Genomic DNA, 23,038 nt, shown 5'->3' with positions numbered 1-23,038 from the left:
TCCGAAAGACATCCTAAGCTGTCTTACCAGCCTCATTTATTCGAAAAGAAATCATAATAAAAATACTTAGATATATTAGGGCCCCCGGCAGCACCCTTTCGTCAGTGGGCTGTGAAAATGGCACTCAGATTATTCTCCATACCAACAGGGCACAAAGTATAGGTCAATGGACTGAGCCAACTTTAGCCATTGGATGCTTTCACTTTGAGTGACTGCATTTTTTGCTGAACATGTATACAAACGGCTAAAAAAAAAAAAAAAAAAGTTCTATGAGAATATAAATGTTTAGACACTCATTTCCTAGTGTCATGAGCTATTTCCATCACCATCAAGACATTTATTTAAAGTGGCAATCTTGACTCTTCATTATAAAACAGTTTTGATGCAATTATTTATCCAATGGAAAAAGGATCACAAGGCTTTACAGTATCAAGACTGTATGTGCAAATTTATATATTGAAGCCACACCACCTCAGCTTTGATATTGACATTTCAAGCATTTATATCTGACTCAAGAGGGACCTCTAGTAAAGATCGAGGAACTGCCTCTTGAGGCAATTGGAAGGCATTCAGATGTCGCCCTCAATCTCCAAGATTAAAGGTAGAGCCTTCGGTAGAGGGGTGTCGCACTTGCCCTCCTGACTGAGGGAGAAGGTTGTCTGTGAGTGGAAAACTGAGCGAGAGAAAACATACGTGCAAGAGGTCTGTGCACCACACCCTTCTCAGACAGTCTAGAGCAGAAAAGAATGACTTTTGCTTGGTCCGGATGAATTTTCCTTGGAACCAAAGGATTCATGGGAGTGTGGGATGAAACACAGAGAAGAGGAAAATTCCACTGCACCCGAAACACATAACCCATGTCTCTTTACCATGGATACTGGAGGGCACAGAAATTGCCCAATCAGAGTTCTTGCGGATTGCAAAGAGGCCTACCTGAGGGATGCCCCACAAGGTAAATATGTATTGGACTACCTTACATTGGAGGTGCCAATCGTGGGTTGGTAAGATGATGCAAACTCACAGTCAACCCTGGTGTTCAGTACACCTGCCAAATGGTATGATTCACGACCGATTTCAAATTGAAGCATCCAGATCTAGAGACCACGTGCTTCTTTACAGAGATGATGCAACCCTACTCCTCCCTACTTATTGATATACCCCAGTGCAGTCCTATTGTTCCTCAAGAACAGGACAGACTATCCGCAAGAGGTGGAAAGCCTTGAGAACTAGCCAAACTGCCCTTAGAGCAGGTTAATGTGAAGAACCCGCACCTCAAGAGACCACAGGCTCCTAGTCTCAAACTCCCTCAGATGAGCACTACACCCGAGGGTGGATGGATACATTACCATTGTGACCAGGGCTGGAGGAGGGTAAAAGGACATCTCCTGTGACAGGTGCTCCTCCACCAAGCTAACTTCACTTCTTCTTCCTGGGAGATTACAATGGTGTCCTTGATATCTCCCCATGCTGGAATCACTTCCTGTGGAGGTACCATTGCAAAGTCCTCATGTTCCAGCATGTGTATGTAACCAGGAGGAAGCAGAATTAAGACCTGCAGGACTAAACTGAGCCCCCTCCCAATACATCCAATTTCTAATCTGAATTCCTCTGATCCTTTAAGGAGACGGAGGCCACAGCATGATGTGTCCGGTGCTGCCCCTATGGCCAGCAGCTGCTGTGAAGGCTCGAGGTGAGTCTTGGGCTCATTGTTGGAAAACCTCAACTGGTGCAGCAAAGACACCATTGCTTACAAGTGGTGAGATACCATCTGTGGTGAACTGGCTGTGAGAAGCCAGGCATCCAGGTATAGGTATACCACGATCCCTGACTTGTCTAGCTGTGCCACAGCCACCAGGTTCAGCTTTTTGAAGACTTGAAGGGCAGATGTTAGTCCGAGAGGAAGAACCATAATTCATAGTGCCACCACAAAACGCAGGTACTTGTGCCTGCTGGACAGTTATGTTAAAAACTTCTTACTGCATGTTGAGGGACAGCACTGAGTCTTCCTCTTCCAGTGCAACCAAAACCTGAGCCATGGATAGCATTGTTACTTTGTCCTTGCAAAGGAGAAAATTAAGAATTCTGAGTTCCAGGATCGGATGCAAACCGCCGGCGTCCTTGGGAAACAAAGTAACAAAAGTAGCACCCATGCCCAATCTCCTTCTCTGGTACCAAATCCACAACTCCTTCTGCAGCAACGCTGACACCTCCTGCGGCAGAATATACAGATGGTCCTTGTGAGGAAATGGGGTGCATTATACGGTGTGATGTCCTTTAGGACTCTTTGGTTTAGTCCATCAAACCCTTAACTCAATCCTGGGTAGCTGTGGCACTGAGCAGCAAGGCTTGCACAGAGGAACAAGTAATAAACATTTAAACAACACCGAAACCACTGCAGAAGAAATAGACGCGACATTCAAGAAATCGGATATCAATTCATAAAAATAGATTGCATTTTATAAGAATTTAGACACCAGAATGAAAAAGATCCACCAGAGGGTTCCGGCGATATAGATTTTACAAGCAATAATAAATCAATGTAATTTCACTCAACCGCTAACAAGACTTGGCAATATCAACAAACTGGACACTTGTAAACGTTTTCAAAGAAAACTTAGGTAAGTGTCAATATTGTTGGTTAGAAGTACCTGCAGCAAGCTAGTCAGTGGCACCAGCAAGGTCCTCAAGAACAGTTACATTCACAGAACAAGCAGCCTTTCAGCTATTCCAGGTACTTTATCCGCGTAGCAACAGATTCCTATGAAGAGGTCCTAATGTAAGGGATGAAGGATGCTGAAGATGCTCTGAGGATGCTGTTGATAGGAGTCTTCCAGCAGATATTCCTCGGTCCACGGAGATGGTGAGGGGGGTCCTGATTGCAGGGTCGATGTCCCAAAAAGTCCTCTAAGGTGTGGGCGAAGTCCAGTCACCACTGGACTACCAGTCACCAGTTGTCGCGGTCACAGGACATTCCCTCCTAGGTCGATAACTTTCCTTCTGAGGGTCCTAGCAACTCTCAGATAGCACTCACGGGCTCAGTGAACTGGGGTGAAACTCGCTCCGGATCTTGGTCCTCGGTGCTGCACAGTGGCAGTGGTTGTGTCCCTGTGCTGCTAACAGTAGGCCAGACAGCTGGCCCTTGGAGTTCTCTTCGCTTGACTGGCTCCGGAGACTGTTTCGCCCTGATCAGAACATGGAAGACACAGGTTTCTCTATTCGCTAGTTACCAGGTAGAGCAGGTGCAGTTCTCGTTGGTGCAGTCTCTCTTTGCTGGTCCCTTGGTGCAGCAGGGCAGTCATTTTTCAGTGCTTCTTCTGAGTTGGTCGAGATCCGAGGTCTGGGTGCCAGGAGGGCCCTCTTTATGCTTGAAAAGTGCCCTCAGAGCCAGATGTGGTTGGTAGCTAATAGGCTATCAGGTTGTCTCCAATCTGGGGACCATTTACTGTGGAGGGTGGCATCTGGCTATCCAAGCATGCACCATTCTGCTCACTCCCAAGATGGAGAGTCTCCTCTCCTGGATTACAGACCTCCCTAACCCAGCCCGGTTTTGGCTACCTCAGGGCTACACACCCGTGGGGAAACCGCTTTGGCACCAGGTTTCCTCTCAGCCTCCCATCCAGCCCGTCTACCTCAACAATGGGGCAGCCCAACTCAATGGGGTAACGCATTTCCCTTCCAGAGCGGCGTTACCTTTGAAGCCTGCCTTAGGAGGCCAACACCAAAGTGGCTTCTTGCAGGAGTGGGGTGAGACCTCCTTGGCCTGCAATCCCCCATTGCTCTCTTTTCTGAGAGTAATTAGCACGTCTCTCCAGGAGGGCAGAAACAGGTCTTGTGGAACAGACTCCATGTGTGCCTGGGAAGGAACCGAAGTTTTAAAGGCAACAAAATGGCAGCTTTGCTGAAGCTTCCTACTGCAACTAGTTACATTAATTTTGACTTGAGATACAAGTTGGGCTTAATGTAACAAGTAGTTTGATATTTTGGAGTGCCCATTTTGGTCCATAGTTCTGGATCACAGCTGAGGAAGTCGGTGTGTAACCCTGTACTCGCCACTTGGGCGACAGTCTTTCCACAGTAAAACAGTGGTTTTGCTTGTTTTACTGCCATGGCATGTAAAGAACATGTTCTGTCTTATGTCCTATGTTGCACCAGGGGATTTAGGGCTCGGTAGGCCTGCAAGAGGAGTGAATTACACACATGTTCACAAGTGGTGGCTTTGCCATTGCTTTAAATGGCAAAGTCAGGCTAGCAGTGCACGACTGCTCTATCAGTCTGCAGGGGCAGACTGGGATACTTGTTTTACTTGGGGGACGTCTAGGGTGGCACAATCAGTCCTGCAAGCCCAGAGTGCCATTTACCAGGGACTTACATGGTTAGACATCCAATTGGGTACAGCCAATTTGACATACACTTTAGGCTCAGGGCACTGGAACGGAGGTCTGGTTAACAAGACTCCATGGATTGTCAGAGTTGAAATACCAACAGCATCAGTCGGAAAAATACAAAATGAGGCATGTCCTTATAGTACTGTGATGGAAATGCCTGTGTGTCATGGAGGGACATGGAATGGGTCCCATGGAAATATAAGGAGTATGAAGGGCCCATTGGTCTGATGGTATGCCCTCCTAAACTGGTTGAAAGAGGGAAATCCAGCCTACCACAGGGCAGGCATGCTCCTCAAAGGACATGATAAAGGTCGGGGTGCTGGGGAAGAGAAAGATTATGTTGAGGAAAGTGTGTCCCCTCGTCCTTTCACTCTGCCTTTGTAGTGGCAAGCCAAAGGATTGTGCTGTTGTTCCTGCAGAACTTGTGCCCTCAGACAATGCCTGCACTGGAAGCCTCTGTAGAACCTGTAGAATTTCCAAGAGGAGCATAATTCTTTGAGGAGATTTTAGTCATTGTGATCTTGCAATTGCTGGTCCAGTCTTAAATCACTCCAAAGTGGCATCTGCATTTTTACCCAAATTGCTGCTGGCCATCAAACAGGATATCCATCAGGGACGCCTGAACATCACCAGAAAATCATGTGAATCTCAGCAAAGCATGGCGGCATAATGTAATGGATGACCCCGCTGCTCTGCCCATGGAATATGATGTGGCAAGTCCTGTTTTAATTATATGTTTGGACCCTTCCTGTCCATCTTTGATGACCTCCGTTTAATGCTCTTTGCGGTGATCTAGGAGATTTGGATGCACCAGTGCTGGCATGTCCCGTTAAGGTAGGAGTATAATGAGCAAGAAAGCAAGGAGGCATTTAATAGAAGGTCAGACTATCAGCAGAAAAGGTCTTCTTTCTGATGACTTCTAGTTTTTCGGACTCTCTGTCAGGAAAGTGTGATGGAAATGACCGTGGGATCTGTTTAACACATTAAGAAGCTTGGACAACCAAACTCTCAGAGGTGGCAGGAGATCTAGAAAAGGCAGACGTCCTCAGGCTGATTGGTGTATTTTAGCCTAAGACCGGTGCTAAGCGGGTGTTAAAGAAAGCTTGGTTCACCCCTCCTTAATGGCCTTCATGAAGGCATCATTAAAAGGGAAGGAGAGGTTGTGCTGGCCATGCAGAGAACGGGAGAATCTCCTAAAATACTGAATGATATCACTGAAGGCAAGGGTGGTGACAGAACTTCAGCCGCATTTCTGACCATTGTGTAGAATGAGGACCTCTCTGTGGTAACAAAACAATGGGAAGGGTGCATTTTCGTTTCTGTTAAGTGTCCAATTGACAAGCATTTTTGTAATGCTAACTACTCAGCTGTGTTAGATGAGGAAGGAGGGAAAAGGTGCATGTGAAATAGATCATCCCCTTGAGGGTTGTATGAATCTGTGCCAATAATGTATTAATTACTCTTGCAGATAGGCTTGCCAAGATTCCAGGACACAGAGTTGCTCTTCAACTCATCCCGGTCTCTCTCTTCTGGAGTGATAAGTCTTGACAGGACATGTAAGCATGTTTGGTACCGGTGAAAGTGGCAAAGGTGGAGCCAAGGCACTGGAATAGACATAAGTGCCAACACAGACCAGGGCACTGCACTGCCTGCAAGGGTCCAGGAGTAGGAACAGCGTTGATTGGACCTGGGACATAAGGAAGATATATCGGAGGGACAGTTGGCACCTGAGTAAAACCTGCAGGAAGTATCCCAGGCAGAAACCCACAAGAATTCCTGTGGTTTGAAAGCACCACCAGGAGACCATCGTCTTCTTTGGCATGGGTCACAAAGAGTTTCACTTATTTTAACTTTATTGCTCTTGAAAGCATGCTATGACAGCTGGAACTAGAGCAGGAGTTGTGATGTGACGTTACACAAGGCAGCACAAGGCAGCACAAACAGTCCTCCGGGTCTCTGTCATTGACATTTGACTGTCCCAGGTGTGACAAGGCTTAAACCCAGATTTTTTGACAGAGGTAAAACTGACTGTTTTAGTCATTTTTTGTGAATGAAAATCCTCTGGAGAAAGGAAAGCACCAGATCAGCTTCAGGAAGTTTGTAAAAATTAGAACGGACATCAGGGTGCCGAGATGGGCATTTTTACGGCTCCAGTTATATCACCAGGATACAGTTTCCAGCATTGAGGTTGAGCCAGGATCCCAGCTCAGAAGTGCTACGAAAAAACTGTAGTTTCAGACTAACACCTGGGAATATTCACAGCTGAAGAATCAGCTGGCAAAGGTTTTGAACTACTTTATTGTCACTGAGTAAATACAGATGGATTGTACGGTCACACATATTTCACCCACCTCACTTGTCAGAGGTAAAGGGGACTCCTTTCTGCAGACACTGTCATTTTACATCAAGGAGTGCCACTTTGAAGCATCTGACGCCTCCAAGAATGGTTCCAGAACAAAAGGGAAGCACTAAAAGGCACAGAAACTCCACAGTAGGCAAAGACAGTCGAGATGTTCCAGTAGGTAGTGAATAGTCAATTTTAAGCAAAACGGGTACTCAACTAACCCTAAGCACAGAGCAGCAAGAATCCAAAATCCTAAGAGCAAGAAACACTGCAGAGCAAAAAATAGACAAAAATTAGTAGCATCAGAAGGCAATGAACACATCGACCAAAATGTGCCATATCGCAACACATTGTACGACATTCTCAGGATCCTTACATAGGGAAAAAAGGGATGCAGTAAGCAGGACGAAGCAGAAATTGTCAAACAGAAAACAGAGTGGTCTTATGGACTGGGACAGTTGTGTTAACAGTGGCTGTAATGGGCATGATTGACGGAGAGGAACAAACCATCTATTTTCAGTCTCATGAGGAGTTGAAGCACAGAATGGTGCCGTATTGAAACTGGACAAGACTGAGAGCACAGAAGAGAAGCCCAGGAAGGATTCACAGCATGAAGCAGAGGTGGGAAAACAGGAGTTACAAGTGATGGAACTCTGCGTTCGAGGTGAGAGAAATGTCTCATTACTGCCCAAGTTGCGTCCCGGTGGACCGAAACACCTGTACAGCATCTGGCTTTTGAGTCCTGTATTAAGGGATGTACAACAAATTATAAATCAATTCATATTTTACGTTGAGTAATAGGCCATCTGCAATTTATGTCTGAATGCACTGCAAGGCTAATAAGCTTGTGTTGTTAAGCACAAGCAATGCACTGCTCTGGTTCCTTTGACAAAATCAATAAGCAATCGTAGTGCCTTCGCTTTGAATAAAATACACCATAACTATTTTCGGTAGCCTTCTGTCTGAACTTCAACTGTTGTACTAGGGGGTGTAAAAGACATAACAAGCATTTGCAGTGCAAGAGGTCTCGCATTTACACGAGTTTAACATAATGCATTGAAAATGACAATTCCTTTTATTTAGGTTTTAAAAACCAAAACATTAATAAAAGGCACTGTCATTTCCAATGCTTATAGCTCAAACTTGTGTAAATGCGAGCCCTATTGCATTGCAAATGCTTTTTGATCTAGCGGTCAGTCAGGGAGAGGGACTGAAGCTGCGAGGCAGCATTGCTTTGCACGTTTCCCCGTCTGTGGATGATGGCTTGGATTCCTGGTGGGCCTCTGTCACATGCCTAAGTGAATAAGTTTCCATTACTGCCCTAAATTTTCCAGCACGGCTAGTAGTAGCGCATCTGTATGAGCTGAACAGTTCAAAGGAGACTGAATATTTAAGCGCTCTGAAACTATACACCTATTTTTGCTTTTGTTTAGAATTCTCAGAGAGGAATTTGTGAATGCCTTCAAACTCACAAGTTTGTTGACATTCACAAGGTTCCCGTCCACTCCCTTCAAGGAGCTACCTGCAGAATAGTTGTATAAAGCCCTGGCATACAATAACTCAGTAGTACAAGAATTTACAGCTGCTAGTTATCCTGTTGTATATACCCCGCAGGTGTAAGTTGAGCCAATTTCAGCACTATTTATACATTTACAGGCGATGGGGGCTTTTCGAATCGGACCCACTGTATTTTGGACAATTTCATTTTGTTCAGTGTATCCCGTCATGAACTGTCTGAACTGTGGGCATCGATTTACACTATATGTCCCGTTTGTTTAAATGTAAGTTCAACATCCATACTCTTCTCAGGCTTCGGTGGGGCCGCCTGAAAACCTGAGCCAAGTAAACAATACAAGCATTTGCAATGCAATAGGTCTCGTATTTACGCGAGACCTATTGCACTGCAAATGGTAGGAATCCCGGACAACTGGAGGGAGGGCGAGAAGGTACGGACAAAGGGAGGTGGGGGTGAGAAGGGACAACCGGATTTAGAAGGCACAGACAACAGGAGAGCGAGCGGGGTTGTTTAGAAGGCACTGACAAAGGAAGGGCGGGAGGGGGTAGAAGGTACGGACGAGAGGGCAGGCGGGCAGGTGTTTGGGGGGCCAGAAAGCACGGAGAACGGGAGGGCAAGCAGGCAGGGGTTGGGGGTCGGAAAGGCACAGACTACAGGAGGGCGGGCGTGGGGAAGAGAAGGTACGGCAAGATGAGGACTGGAAGGCAGGGGGAGTAAAAAAGGCGAATAAATATGGCGTGCCTGCAGTAGGAGAACCTCGTTAAAGAAATAAAATAGTGCTCACAGTCTAAATACGACGTACTATGTAACAACCAAAGTAAAGGGGCCAGTCGCCATGGGAGGCGACAAATGAAGAGGCAGCGGTACTAAGGAGGGACTAACAAGTCTATGGACGAATCAGAAGCCAGCATTTAGGACAGACAATAACACAAGCCAATGGCAAATATGGGCGGAGAGTGGGCAGGGCTTCTATTACCTACTCCTCTACAATAAGGCTTGTAGAGCAGCGCATGCGCGCTGGTTCTAGGCTCGACCTAAATATAAATAGTGGAGCAGCCAATGTAAAATACTTTGAGATCACACATTTTACACTGGCAACTCAGTGGTGTGTCCCTGTATGTGTTATGGGGTATGTATTCATGAATGTCATTCGTCATTCCAAGAACAAATGAGTTTTGTGAAAAGATTTGGATAGCACTGCATCGCCCTCGTAATTTACGGTTTAACAACGCAGTCTTTGTTAGAGGCTGGACAGCACTGCACAGTTTTCTACATTTTATCTCTGCACAGTTAATCATGCATCCTTTTGTGTGGGTTTATAATTAATTACGCCTTCTCTCCATTACCATTGGCTTCTCCCGAGGCCTGGGTGCCATTTATACAATCTATCAGAGTTCTGTCAAGACTATTCGCAACCACAAGCTTTCAGAAACAAGAAAACATCTGGGATTGTAGCCCTGACAAGACACTACTAAAGCAATGCCCGCTCAAAAAATATCACTCTGCTTCCAACTCACCAACAGCTGGACATAAAATTAAAAAGAAGTGTGAGAATGTGAAGGAGGATTTAAAGTACGGAAGTGGCAGAGACAGGATGAAAGGCAGGGTATTGGGTGGTAGTGTTTGAACTGGGTCAGGATATAAACGGAATAGCGGTGTGAAGTAGGTCGAAAACTGAAAACACGTGGTAGACTTTGGAGAGAATAATATGTGGCAAAAATTACACATGAAAGAACAGGGAAAGGGGAAGGTATGAGAAGATGGCTGATAGGAAGCAGTGAGTGGCGAAAGGGCCATGGAAAGAAAGTCATGTGAAGTAAGAGTGGGGGCAACTGAAAAGATGCTAGCGAGAGGGGAGGACCGGTCAAGGTGATGCAGAGAGACAAGTGGTAAAAAAAAGATATAGATGAGAGGCGAGGGACACTGACGCATACTAATTAAATAGATGTGGAAAAACAGGAAGATAATAATTATGGCTGTGAGTGGGAAAAGAGAGAAGAGGGACTATATGAGCAAAAGAGACTAACAAATAAAGGAGCTGGGAAAGAATCAGGAAAGATGTGGGTTAAGGTGAGAAATAATTAACTGTGCAGAGCGCTGGAGTAATGGGTGCGATAAAGGGGAAAGGTTTGGAAAGCAAAAGACGCGCTCTAGCAAGAGATGAAAATAATACATTAAATTAGAATACACGGAGTGTTTGATGAGCGGCAATATGGCAAAGGAGGAGTGAGGCTAGAGGAAGAGATGTAGAAAACTGAAGAGCTAAAGGGATGTTAAGAGTAGAGAAAAGGACGATTTAAGTTGACATGTGGGAGAAGTGTCTGTGTAAGGGTAAAAATCAAACATGCAGGAGTGAATATGTGGAATAAGACTGCCGCTATACCAAACGTGGTGGGGGGGGGGGGGGAAAGAGATGGGCTCTCATGATGAGGAAGAAATGAAATCCATAAGGGAAGAAGAAACAAAGTTACATGCAAATTGAGCATAATATTTTTTTTAGGCCATTATCGTATGTACACTGTTTAATAGGACACAAACTCATGTTGCCACCCATAGAAAATATTTCAGATATGGGCACACCACCACCTCAGGTAACTTGTTATAAGTATCTGCATTAAACATCACACTAATGCCCTGGTGGGTATGTGACATTCTTGTTTCCGAAAACTCCTCCTCTCCCGTCTCCTGGTCGTAAAACCCACCTCAGCAACTGAAGCGGGAGAGGGAGAGCCAAGATTTGTAATTGTGGGATTGTAGGGTCCAGCGTATGTGATGTTTAAACTCACATGGTCCTAAATCCAGGCGCGGCTTGCACAGGGAAGTGATTTTATAAATTATTTTATTTCATTTTACCTATCCCGTCGTCCATCAACTCCCCCGCCCTACCGCTCTTACCTGTGCCGGCTGCGCCTGCCTAAATCGAAGGAGTACAAATTTAAGCAAGAAGGTGGCTGAGGAACTGAAGCGTTTGTTAACAGGTTACATAAGTAAGCAGAGGCTTCATTCCGACTGGGTGGAGAAAGATTAGATCCTCTAGGAGAAGAGAACCCCTGCAACAAAATGCACTTATCTAAATATCATTAATCTGACACCACATGCTTTTAAAGCCTTGGTCTCTGTACTCACAAGTCATAGCTCTACTCTTGTTACAAACAGGGATTTTTACAAGAACAGCCGTGTAGTATCCGGCTGGATACGTTCTAGTGTTCAACTGAGGATGTAACCCATACTATTCACCCACCCATCACAGGCGTCACCAGTCAGGTGACCCTGTCAATAAAAGAGGCCGGGCGCACGTGGCCTGGACCAGTTACAGTACTCTACACGATGTGTCTGTACCATCTTTTATTCAGCATGTGGGCCTAGGGCCCCAGTCACCACATTGGCGACGAGGGGGTCTGACCCGGTGTGCTTGCTGGCAGCCGCTCTCATGATCGTCGTGGGAAGAGGAGCCAGAGTATGCGGCACACCCACACCTGCTGCCAGCATGCACCAGCATGAGGCAGGACAGGGCATCAGGGCCCCAAACAGCGAATCCAACGGCGTCCGTTGTTGGTGCCCTGCAGCCGCCCGCCGTCCTGACCGACCCTGTAGTGGAAGAAAAGAGACTGTTCAGCTCCTACAGTCGGATGCCCAACTGCCATCCACCTACTGAGAAGCTGAAAGAGCTGATGAGGAGCGCGAATGAGCCAGTAAAGTACTGTCAGCGGGACACTGATGAAGTGTAGGCGCACAACGACCCCTAGAAGTACGACACGCCCACACATTGCTATGTTCCCCGCGTGATGCTGCAACAGTAAGCTGCACCCTGTGCCGAAAGAAAGGAGGAGCACCCTCCCCAACGATATGGACGGCACCCTGCATGCCAGAGCAGCTCCTACATATCAGAAACCTTCCACCAATTGTGCCATGGAAGATGTGATGAGGCCTGGGCGAGAAACCTCCGGTAGCGTGAAGGCGGTGCCGGTAGCGGAGCACAGTGCCCTGCCTCAAGACAGTGCGTCTGGCCTAGAAGTAATGTGACCGCTCCAAGACGTACCCCCTCCCCTGCTCCGACATTTCTAGTATCCCCAGGAAGCTGCTGCGGACAATAAAGACAAGCGGCAGTTGTGCCATGAATATAGTGCTCTGATCCTCACCACGAGAGGCGCGTGGTCAGTCCAAGAGCAGGAGTAAGACTCCCAGGCAGCGATGATGACAGCGCCTATGAGTGCTGGCATGGCCTGCTGTGCTGGGAAGGCTACTGTGGCCTCTAGGTGAAGTGGCAGCACCGCTTGCCTAAGCCTCTTGCGTGCGAGGTGTCGGCTGGCACTGACTTCCTTCAATGGACGGACACCCACAGACATATCTCCCACTGCCCCTCCCCCCCCCACCTTCAGCGTGCACTCAGCCCGGTCTAGAGATCGGCGTGTGGCCCTCTGACTGCCAGAAAACGTCTGGGCCAACGCGATATGCCACCACAGTACTGCCCACGACTTCAGGCGGCAGGGAAGAGAAGCATGGCAGGCAAGTGAACTGCAGTGACACCCAGGGGCTATGAGAGTTCACCCGCACCTGCAAGGCAAACTTCAGCCTGCAGACTGAGCCAGCACGCGGCCGGTAATTCAGCAGAGACTGCGGCCATGGGGAATGATAAAGGAAACACATGCAGCGCCACCTAGCTGCCTCCTGACCACATTGCGACTGCCGCTTCATTGCACGGACCAGGAGGTGAAGAAGCCGCTCCAACAAACTGACCCGAAAGCTCCCACACCCGCCTGCTGCTCACCACACTGGAAGAATACATGGCAGACCTGCAAAGAGCAGTCCTGCAAACAGCCCACTAGCAGTTAACCGTCTAGGGCACCACAAGAAATAGGAGATTCAGCGAGGTTGGGCAACATCCTCATACCTGCATCTCCACGCCCGCTGGAAATAAAGGCAGACTGGCGCAAGTGAACACGGCTCGCGAGGCGTTGGCCACAACTTAATAAAGCCCCTATTAGCCTGGAAGAGTCTTCTGCCGTTTTTAGACCCAAGAGGCCTCCGTCACAAACAAAGAGTGCCCAAATGTCCCTCACAGAGCATGGTGAGGCCAAGGCCCTGCAACTCATCTGATACGAGGCGCTGCACCAACAAATTTTCACCCCCGCCAGAGCCCCGGTACCGGTGTGGGAGAGACGTCCAGGGATAAGAGATTGCAGCGCCACCTGTTGGTGACCTGTACTACTGTGTGTCAGCCCTGGCCTGGAAAACAAGTAAATTACTCCTACAATTGAGACCCATCAAAGTGAACACGTATTCATAAATTAAAGCAGCCTGGCACTGGGAGTGAGCCAGTAATGAGCCCGACACACAAGTTGTTTGAGCCAATATCGTCCGTCAGCTCCCACATTAGTAGTGCATAGCCCACAACGTCAAGACTGTTGCCGTGTCCCCCAGAAGGTAATAACATTTCAGCAGCGATGGTTAAAGCCAGCAAGTTCCACTGCCACAAGCCAGAGGCTGGCCAACGGAGATCCACCACCCACTGTTAACTGTCCGTTTGCCCAAAAGGGGAAAAGAACCAGGAACCCTTCAGACAGCCACAAGAAGCTTACAGCTGCCCCAATTGCATAGCTGCCAGGAGTCCAGCTACACCCAAGCGGCACAGCTGAAGAGCGCAAGTCCCGCTACACAGCGAGTATGCCACAAGGACCACTGGGTACGGCACGCTCAAACCCCCAGTAACCGGTTAGCGCCTAAGCAAGAAGATTGCGCTACCTACCCTCAGTGGTGAACAGATCCCACCGCAAGAAAACATGCACGGCAAGCGCCAAGAAAGAGGACCAAGCGCGCGAAGTCCGAGGTGCGAGACGCATGACCCAGAAGCAGTCAGCACGGACAAACGCCCAGGAGACAGAGAGACCTCTCCACACAGAGAAGTAATGCTGAACGCCGCACGAACCAGCAAAGGCAAAGGCCCGCACCGGACCAAAGACAGCAGAGTGTTCTCCCTCACACTGCCTCACGACGGAGTCGCAAGAGACCCAAAACAGGCAAGAGGAGAGTCACACACTCCACGTGGCAAGCCGCCACCGCAACTTGTGCTACGACCACAGACAGCCTGTGACCGGACGTCACAGCGCACAGCAGTCAAGAAGCCCGTCACGCAAAGTGACCAGTCTGGACAAGCGCACCGGAAGAAAGAAAGAAGCAGCCGCAATGACGAGGCGCAAGCACGACACCCATGAGCGAGGAGACTCGGATCACCGCAAAACCCCTGAGGAGGGGATGGCGCCCATGAAAGTCCCCAAGAGGAACAAGCAAGTCCTAACAACAGGACAGGCCTGCAACAGGCCCAAAAAAGAAAAGGAAAAGACCGTCACAAGAGTGACACGACCACTGAGATGTCCATGTGGAGCAAACATGAGACAGGTGGCGGGACGCCACATCCACGTGAAAGCCTGGTCGGAAGCAGGAGAAGAGCGTGGCACGACGCCACTCTGCAAAGGAGGAAAAAACAGTGGCATGACGCCACCGGACAGACAACCACCACAGGCACGCAAGATAGAACGGAGAAGAGCGACAGGACAAAGGACTCACACCAACACTGAGGAAGGTGTTCATCAGCACGAGCCAGCCACCGGGGTGCAGAGACGTCACTGGAGACAGCTTCGCAGTTCGACCATCCTGTCACCTGCTGCTTGGTATCGATAGCACCACACCTCACAGTGCACCTGCCTGAATACAACGGAGCGGAGCCACGAAGTCCCTCAAGTCCGCCTCACTCCCTAAGGTCACCCCGACAAAAGATCGCCGCCTGTTTGGCCACTGAAGAAAACCACTGTTCTGTTAGCACCATCCAGGTGCATCATCACCAAGGAGCATCGCACCACCAGAGTGAATCCACACACGCTCCAGACAATCGAAGTTCAACGAGGTGAACTACCCAGGAACCTTCTGTGCACCCCTGTCAACCTACAGCCCGCCGAAGTCGAGCACACTCAGCCATTGGAAGATCCGCCCTTGGGGACTACACAAGACTTGGCCGTGGCCCAGTTGGAAGTTCTGCAGCGACCCCTAAGTACAGCCTACGCAAAGGCCCGAACAGCCAACGCGGTCACGTGGCAGTGCAGGGGACAAGGGCCTCGACAGAGTTCCTGTGCGAAGGGAGTCTGAGTAGGAGAGATGCGTCGGCCGCAGCTCCACATCAGGTGCGGGAAGCATGGAGGTCACGGTTGAAGACTTGTCACCCACAAGAGCGTCAGATGAAGGCGCAGAAACCGAGTCCGGATGGCGAGGATGCCCAGACGGAGACACCACCATCGGAGGCTACATGAGCGACTTGCCCGTGAGTCCGTTGGCAGTTCCTCAGTGATACCTTCGCACAGCTCATACAAAGCCCCGCACGGTCCACACGGTCCCATGGAAGCCAGCAGGAAAGCCCTCCAAGAGGCTCTAGTGAGAGAGGAGTCCAGGCGAGAGAGGCAAGTCGGACGTCGCTCAACAGTCAGGGGTAAAGAAGGTCATCGAGCACGCCACCTCCAAAGGAAGGCCTCACTCACAGAGATAGTCTCCAACAGCTGCAAGTTCTGTCATCCACCGAGGCCTGAGCGACCCTCCAGAGTGGATTCCACCTCAGCTCCAGATGCACCAGCACTGAAACTCTATACATAGACTTCAACACCGCGAGACCAGGCCGGTCTAAAGAACATCGCCAAGGCAGATGAAGGCATCCTGACTGTGCGGTCCGAAGCTCCAGAGCTGCCTGGCTGACAGCCTGAAGAGACTCATTTGGTGCTATTGTTGTTTATTTATTTTGTTCCAGGTTAGACTGTTTTTTTAATTAAAGTTTGGGAGGGATATAGTATCTGGCTGGATACGTTCTAGTGTTCCACTGAGTATGTAACCCACACTATTCACCCACCCACCACAGGCGTCACCAGTCAGGTGACCCTATCAAAAAAAGGGGCCGGGCGCATGTGCCCTGGGCCAGTTACAGTACCCTACATGATGTGTCTGTACCATCTTTTATACAGCATGTGGGCCTAGGGCCCCAGTCACCACAAGCCGCATGGCTCGCAGGTATACGTATATGGTATGCTATCCAATTAGGGTCCCAAGGAACAAAATATTATCAAGGACTGGCAAAACCAATAGGTTGAGAGTTGTCTGCTAGCCTTTTGGCTTTGTCAATACGATTTTGTTTTGTTGCAGTTTTTGCAAAACTTTATTGTTGGAAAGCTGTCGCGCAGTCTGGAAAAAAAATGTCCAACAACAAAAATATTTTTTTTATCTTACAAAGCATGCATTGACAAAAGTAGTCTCTCGCACTTAAGGAAAGTACTTTGTGTGTGGAGGTGCCTGTTGTGAAAGGGCAAAATGCCGTCGCTCAAACTGAAGTTAGCCAGACATGTTTGCGCATCCTTAAGAAATTCTCATTTGAAACCATTCAAAGTAGCACATAAGGCTATGTTGTCTAAGACCATGGAAACAATGACACCGTGCTTAAGGAATTTCATAGTGTGCGTGCCTCAGCACAAGAGAGGAGTGAAACCCAGCACAGCCATTGTTCCCCAGAGAATGACATATTTCAGTCTGACTAGCCCTGAAGCTTCAAACAAGGTCACCTGTAAGACAAGCCAGTGGCCTAAAGGAAGTCTTAAATTGCATAAGTGCCTCTGACTGGCAAGTTAGCATGCGAAAATGGAAACTTTGGGACCGTTTAGACTGGCACACAGAGGTCCGTAAAAAAGTGTCAGGGTACTTAGCCAACTCTCACTGCACTCTGATTTCCAGGGTGCAGCCACATATTTTGCTCTCAGTCATATGATCTGTCAATAGGGTGCTCCTAACACATTTTGTAGGATATCAACTGGGATCTTTGATGACAATTTTTAGCAAGAAAGATTTGTCGTTTGCAGTGGGAGGTGGGCTTTCAAGGGAAAATGTTGTTCCGTATTTTTAATATTATAACTTCTGCCCGATCAAATACTTTTTCCATCCACCTTATGTTTACCTTCTTATGTGTTATTTTTTCTTTAGTTGGTCTGACTCTTTCAAAATCCACGGATTTAATTCACAAAGGACAGGAAATGCAGTCTACACATCCAGTGCAGCAGCAAAGGTTCAGGTTTACATACAGAATACACTTATACATCAGTGTGAGGGCAGCAGTGCCAGATGTAGATCACCTGAGAACCTGCCCACCCTCCACTAAATATTGGTTTCCTCCCCGCAGAGCTGCAGACATTACTGACAAACCAGGCACATTATACCAGTTACTACAATTAATAATACTGCATGGCACTCGGTCAGCTTTGCGTCATGTTTTATTAGCCAACTGTTACGATTCCTACTAGGAATACTATTCCTACTAGGAATACTAATGACATCATTGCTATTGATTCTACTACTGTTCGTCCTTCTAAAACCACTAGCGTTTGTCACAGAGAGCTAGGTTTTCCCTATTTGGAAGATGCTTTTAAATTCACCCTGGTCTTATTATGACTTTCGGTGTGGACTAACCTTGGGGCAGCTCTGAACAGGGCCATCATTAAGGATTATCTATCTCAAGAAAAGGGCTTAATCGTCCCAAAGATTGCTTATGTTGCTACAACCTTAAAAGACCTTGGCTGCCCAGAGTTATTTCAATTGACTCTTCTAATTCATAAAGAGGATACAAAGGAAGGGAATGTCATCTTCATGAAGAGTAGGCGTGTCCAAAGGGAGAACACTGGATGACGAAAAACTACTGTGAAGAACTAATTTAGTCTATAAGAAATTGATGGTTTGGAGTCTTATTTACCATGGGCAGGTGGGAAATCTTGTTTCTTTTTCAATCAGGGCTGGAAAGGTCCACCATCTTTGAACTTTCTCCTTGAGTTTCAGCAACACCCTTCCTTTGGAAGATTGCCCATGTGATGGCTCCTTGCAGGTTTTCAATTGTAGGGTTGCTTTTCAGTACCTACAATTGTTAAGCAGTGAGGTGGTTTGCCATACGGTTGATTGTTATTTTTAATTGGCCGTCTACTCTACGAGAAAGGAAAAGACACACATTGGAGCGATTGATTTAACCCAGGTCCGTTGACTAGGGGTGAATGTTTGATTTGTTCTGCATTCCGTCCATCATTTGAGTGTCTTTTACTCTACGAGAAGCATGTTTATTGAATTTTAAATGCGCGTATAATCCTATGTATTTTATTTTGGTTTTGATATTCTGTGATTGATGAATTGGTGATATGCACTGTATTTTTAACTTTGCTTTTATGCATATCTCTGGTTTACAAATAAAGAAACATTGATACTAGCAGTACTATTAATGTTACTGATTGCGCTCTCTAGTGTAAAAACTGGTACGACTGCTACTGATCCTACTACAACTATTCCTAAACCTATCAATATTAGCAATTTCGCTACAAGTACTATATTCTGGACTGAAAGACGTCACTACCACAAAATACTGCCACAGGGATCAGTACAGTTCAACCACTACGACAAACAGTGGTAACAGTACACCAAGGACTGCTGGTAGAAAAAGTGCTACAATGACCATTGCTGAAGCTGGGCCACTACAGCTGGTCTTTCTGACAGTGTAGTTAATAATGAAAGGCAGAGTCACAGCTCAACGAGTTAAGCACTTGCTCCTGAAACGGTGGTGACCAGCATTTTACTGATTCAAGTGCAGGGCACACATGCCAATAAATTAACTGCTGTTCAAAGAGTAAAAATGTACCTTTGCGAACGCCCTTCAAAACAACATAACTGTAATAGCAATGCTACATTAAAAATATATCAATATCATTACTACGATAATTGCTAAAATGGATACAGTTCCTACTTTGCTGTAAGTTAAATATACTTTGCGAACATTATAGAATTTCTTTCTTTCAACTCGGTATCGTATACTTGAATTGTACGTTGGTCCTATCTGTGATGTGGACATATACATTTTCTTGTCTCTGCTGTGCCTCTGGGGGGCTTAAATTAGGGAACGCAGCTCTAGAAATGAAAGGCAAGCACATCACACACATAGGAGGTGATAGGCGTAACACAAGGCTGTTATAAAGCAAAGTGATAATGAAACAGAGAGAGAAGGTCTGTCTTTGATGAGGAGACCCAGATTGCCAATGTCCCAACACTCACTCTTAGCTTCTGAGTTAAGGAGGAGGCTAACCTTGATTTTCAAGGCTCCCTCTTCAATAGACCAACAAAGTCGCTTTAGGGCACCGAGAGATTTAAGACTGTTGGATGGAGCGGGAAATGATCATCATCGTTAGGAGAACATAAAAAGTGGCGAATCACAGGCTCACAACAGTCATTTGTTGAGGAGAGGATCACCACCACAGAAGACTAGGGAGTGGAAAGCAGGATAACAGCTATGTACAAATGAGGGTAAACAAATAAGCCATAATATAGATTTATATTTTAGGACTATGGTGCCATAAATATGGCTGCAATTCCATTCCTTCTATGACATCAGTGCTGTAGAAATAAATCCATTTATTGTTGAAGTTAAAAATAAAAATGTGTCTGCACACCACTGCAATGAGCAGTGAAACAAGGTCCTTGAAACAAGGTTTTCATGGCCTCTCTAACAGGAACGAATTTTATGAAGGATTCTCAGTTCCTCGTGCAAATCATTCCAAAGGGGGATGCAACTGTTGGAAAGACGAGGTCTTTCCCCTTCTGCCTCACACTCTTAGGTAGGGTGGCCAGCTGCCCTGGATTTGCCGGGCAGTCCAAGTTTCACACCAGCAGATTTCGGCAAATTTGGTTCACGTCCCGGTTTTTAGAAAGGGCCAACTGAAAACAACGGGATGCACACTTTTGTGTGTTCAAAATTAGGGCTAGTTATGAACCCTTAACAGAAAGCGATTTAATTAACCGATATTATCCTGGCTTTAACCCTTTCGATGCGCATGACGGAGCGGTTCCGTCAGGCGCATCGGCTGCGCTGTGCGTATGACGGAACCGCTCCGTCATGGCCCCGCCCGTGCAATAGAACCTTCAGCACAGCGCGGTAATCCGCGCCGCGCTGAAGGGGTTAAAAGCTGCAACTTATTTATTTTCTTAGTGCCTTGTTGTGTTTATTCCTATGTTGGTGAGTGCTATTGTGCCCTTTGGTTGGTTTAAAGTTATAGTCCTTTTCCTATTATTGGGAAATGTCCCGGTTTTTGGTTTTCAAAATCTAGTCACCCTAATAACCCCTTAGCAGGCCGGCTTTAGGGCAGTGCGACTGATGCAGCCGCACTGGGCGCTGACCTGTGTAGGGGACGCTGGCCTCATGGGGGGTGCTGTGTTTAGCAATAACTTATGATTAGAGAGATGAGGGGCACTTTTGTCTGGTGGTAGTGAGGGAATCCAAGAAGGCAGTCATAGGGTGTGGGGGCACCAAAAATAAATATGCACAGGGCGCCACCAGCACTAAAGCCAGCCCTGACCCTTAGGAGGTAACAAAAGCGACGCCTTACAGTAAGTTGAACTCTTTCTTTCCGAATCTGACAAACGGCGAATTATGCCTTTGTTGGTTTATAAGGCAGAGCAGGCCCACGCTGAACAGAAAACAACAGACACAGCACTGCTTTGTGGACTCTATCAATAGCTTGCCCTTGAGAGGCTCAGCTGGCTCATTTGTACGCCGGATAACCACATATGTTTCAATCGCTGTCGTACACTAGTTTGGACAATTAATTCTATTATACAATCAGAATGGCTGATTTGGTCAGGACCTCGAGCCATAAAACTATTAACAGAAGTAGGTACCCGCCACGGTGCTAGCATGAGGTGAATGCCTTTCACACCCGGTGTCAAGTGCGCAACTCCCATTGGGCTCAATGGGCTTCAGCACCACCCCACCCACCCCCCGTCGTGTGTGTCAGCCTGGGTGAGACAGCTTTCCGGGCGCACACACACAAACACTTTTTGAGCTGCTGTGGGCTAGTGTCCGTCTTCTTGCAGCAGCACCCGAGTACTTCACAGGTCTTTAAAAGACCATTTACCTGCTAACCAGGTTTTGTTGTGTTTTTGCCCCTTCTTAGAGCCCCTGCATCTTGATGTAAGCAACTGTAGACACAATGCTGGAGCCTCTTCAAAGTAAGTAGAAAGTTTATTGGTAGAGCACAGACAAAGCGTACACCTCACCAGCTGACCAGACACCAACTGACAAGTCTGGAATGCAGCTTGTTTTAGAGACATTTGGAAAACTACAAGTATTCTAAAGGAACAGTAAGGGACGAACACAAAGGAAGGGCTAAAGATTAATAAAGGTTGGTAACCATATTGAAAGGAAAGAACATGTTTACAACAAATCTTCTCCCTTTGGAGTTGAAACAAATCAATTAACATTGGAAATCCCACATCTGATACATTAGCATAAATAATAATTCAAATAGACCGGAGGTCTGTGAGGATTGATGAGAAGAAACATTACTGTGAGCAACCTGATCCTGCACATCAGTGGGATAAGAGGCATCACCACCACCTTCCTCCCTGCGACACATTACAGCTGGAGAACGAGTAATAACCTCCGGGGTAGATAGCATGTATCCACTATTGGACTGAGAACTCTTTACAAACTGAGTGGTGTCACTGGAGGATGTAGACTTGCGGTATAATGCTACCCTGTGAAGGTTCCACCTCATCATTATCTAACACAACATAATGGGGATAAGTTTGTTTAACCAAGTACGGACCTCTGAATTGGTAAAGACCTTTGGTCACTCTCCCCGGTTTAACTTTAACCAGATCACCCACAGAAATTGAGTTAGAGGTATAGGCATAGGTCTCTGGATGAGCACCCTTGACAACACAGTCTTATCCAAGAGGGTGCAAGCTTAGTGCCAGGACGTCTGCCCCGCATGAGCTCGAAGGGAGACTTACCATCTTGTTTGTGAGCAGTGGTTCGGTATGCCCACACCATTTCTTGAACCATTTCATTGGCAAAACCACCAGAAACACGTAATTTAAATAATTCCCTTAACTACTTTGTTTGCTCTCTCACACACACCATTCGCCTGTGGGTTATACAGAGAAGTGCGATGGTGAATAACTCCACAACCAGATAAAAACAAACGCATTTTATGTGAGATAAGCTGAGTGCCATTATCTGTGATGAGTACGGAGGGATAACCTTCATCAAGAAAAGTATCTTTAAGAAATTGTATGGTGTGATCAGTGATGATACCTTTAACAAATTCCACTATAAGCCATTTAGAAAAAACATCAACAACTACAATTGCAAACCGTTGAGTGACCGGCAGTTCATCCATAGGTCCGATGAAGTCAAGACACACACTATGCAAAAAGAACTATTGATGGACAGAATGCAGAACAATGTCATACATTCACCCCAGTACAGAGATCTGGGCCTAAATCCATCGTTTTTTTGCTCACCATGCCATTCCAGTTTGGACTCAGCCATATGCAAATCAGTCTTGACCCTGTGCCCAATGGGAACAGTCCAGCCCGAACTGCCAGGCCAAGTCCTCCCTGGACTGGAAACAAGCATCCAAGGACCGGTTTCGGGGTTTCACCCCTCTTCAGCCAGGATACCTTGATTCCCGTGGCATGGAAAGCACGGGACTCACGTCTGAGCATACCCATCCCACTCGGGTGAGCAAAAAAACAATGGATTTAGGCCCTGATCTCTGTACTGGGGTGAATGTATGACATTGTTCTGCATTCTGTCCATCAACTGTTGTTTTTGCATTTGTCATCCCGAGTGGGGCGGGTATGCTCAGACGCGAGTCCCGTGCTCTCCATGCCACTGGAATCAAGCTATCCTGGCTGAAGAGGGGTGAAACCCAGAAACAGATCCTAGGATGCTTGTTT

The 23,038-nt window shown here is 47.1% G+C and overlaps 1 protein-coding gene across 2 annotated transcripts in view; it reads right to left on the bottom strand.

The window, feature by feature from the left end:
- TMC7 (transmembrane channel like 7) overlaps window positions 1-23,038 on the bottom strand; it is a 261,682-nt gene that overhangs the window by 186,197 nt on the left and 52,447 nt on the right. The gene's annotated exons all lie outside the window — the stretch shown is intronic.

This window comes from Triturus cristatus, chromosome 10, assembly GCF_964204655.1.
Source record: "Triturus cristatus chromosome 10, aTriCri1.1, whole genome shotgun sequence".
In the NCBI taxonomy this organism is placed as follows: domain Eukaryota; kingdom Metazoa; phylum Chordata; class Amphibia; order Caudata; family Salamandridae; genus Triturus; species Triturus cristatus.
This window is presented reverse-complemented; position numbering and strand designations above follow the sequence as displayed.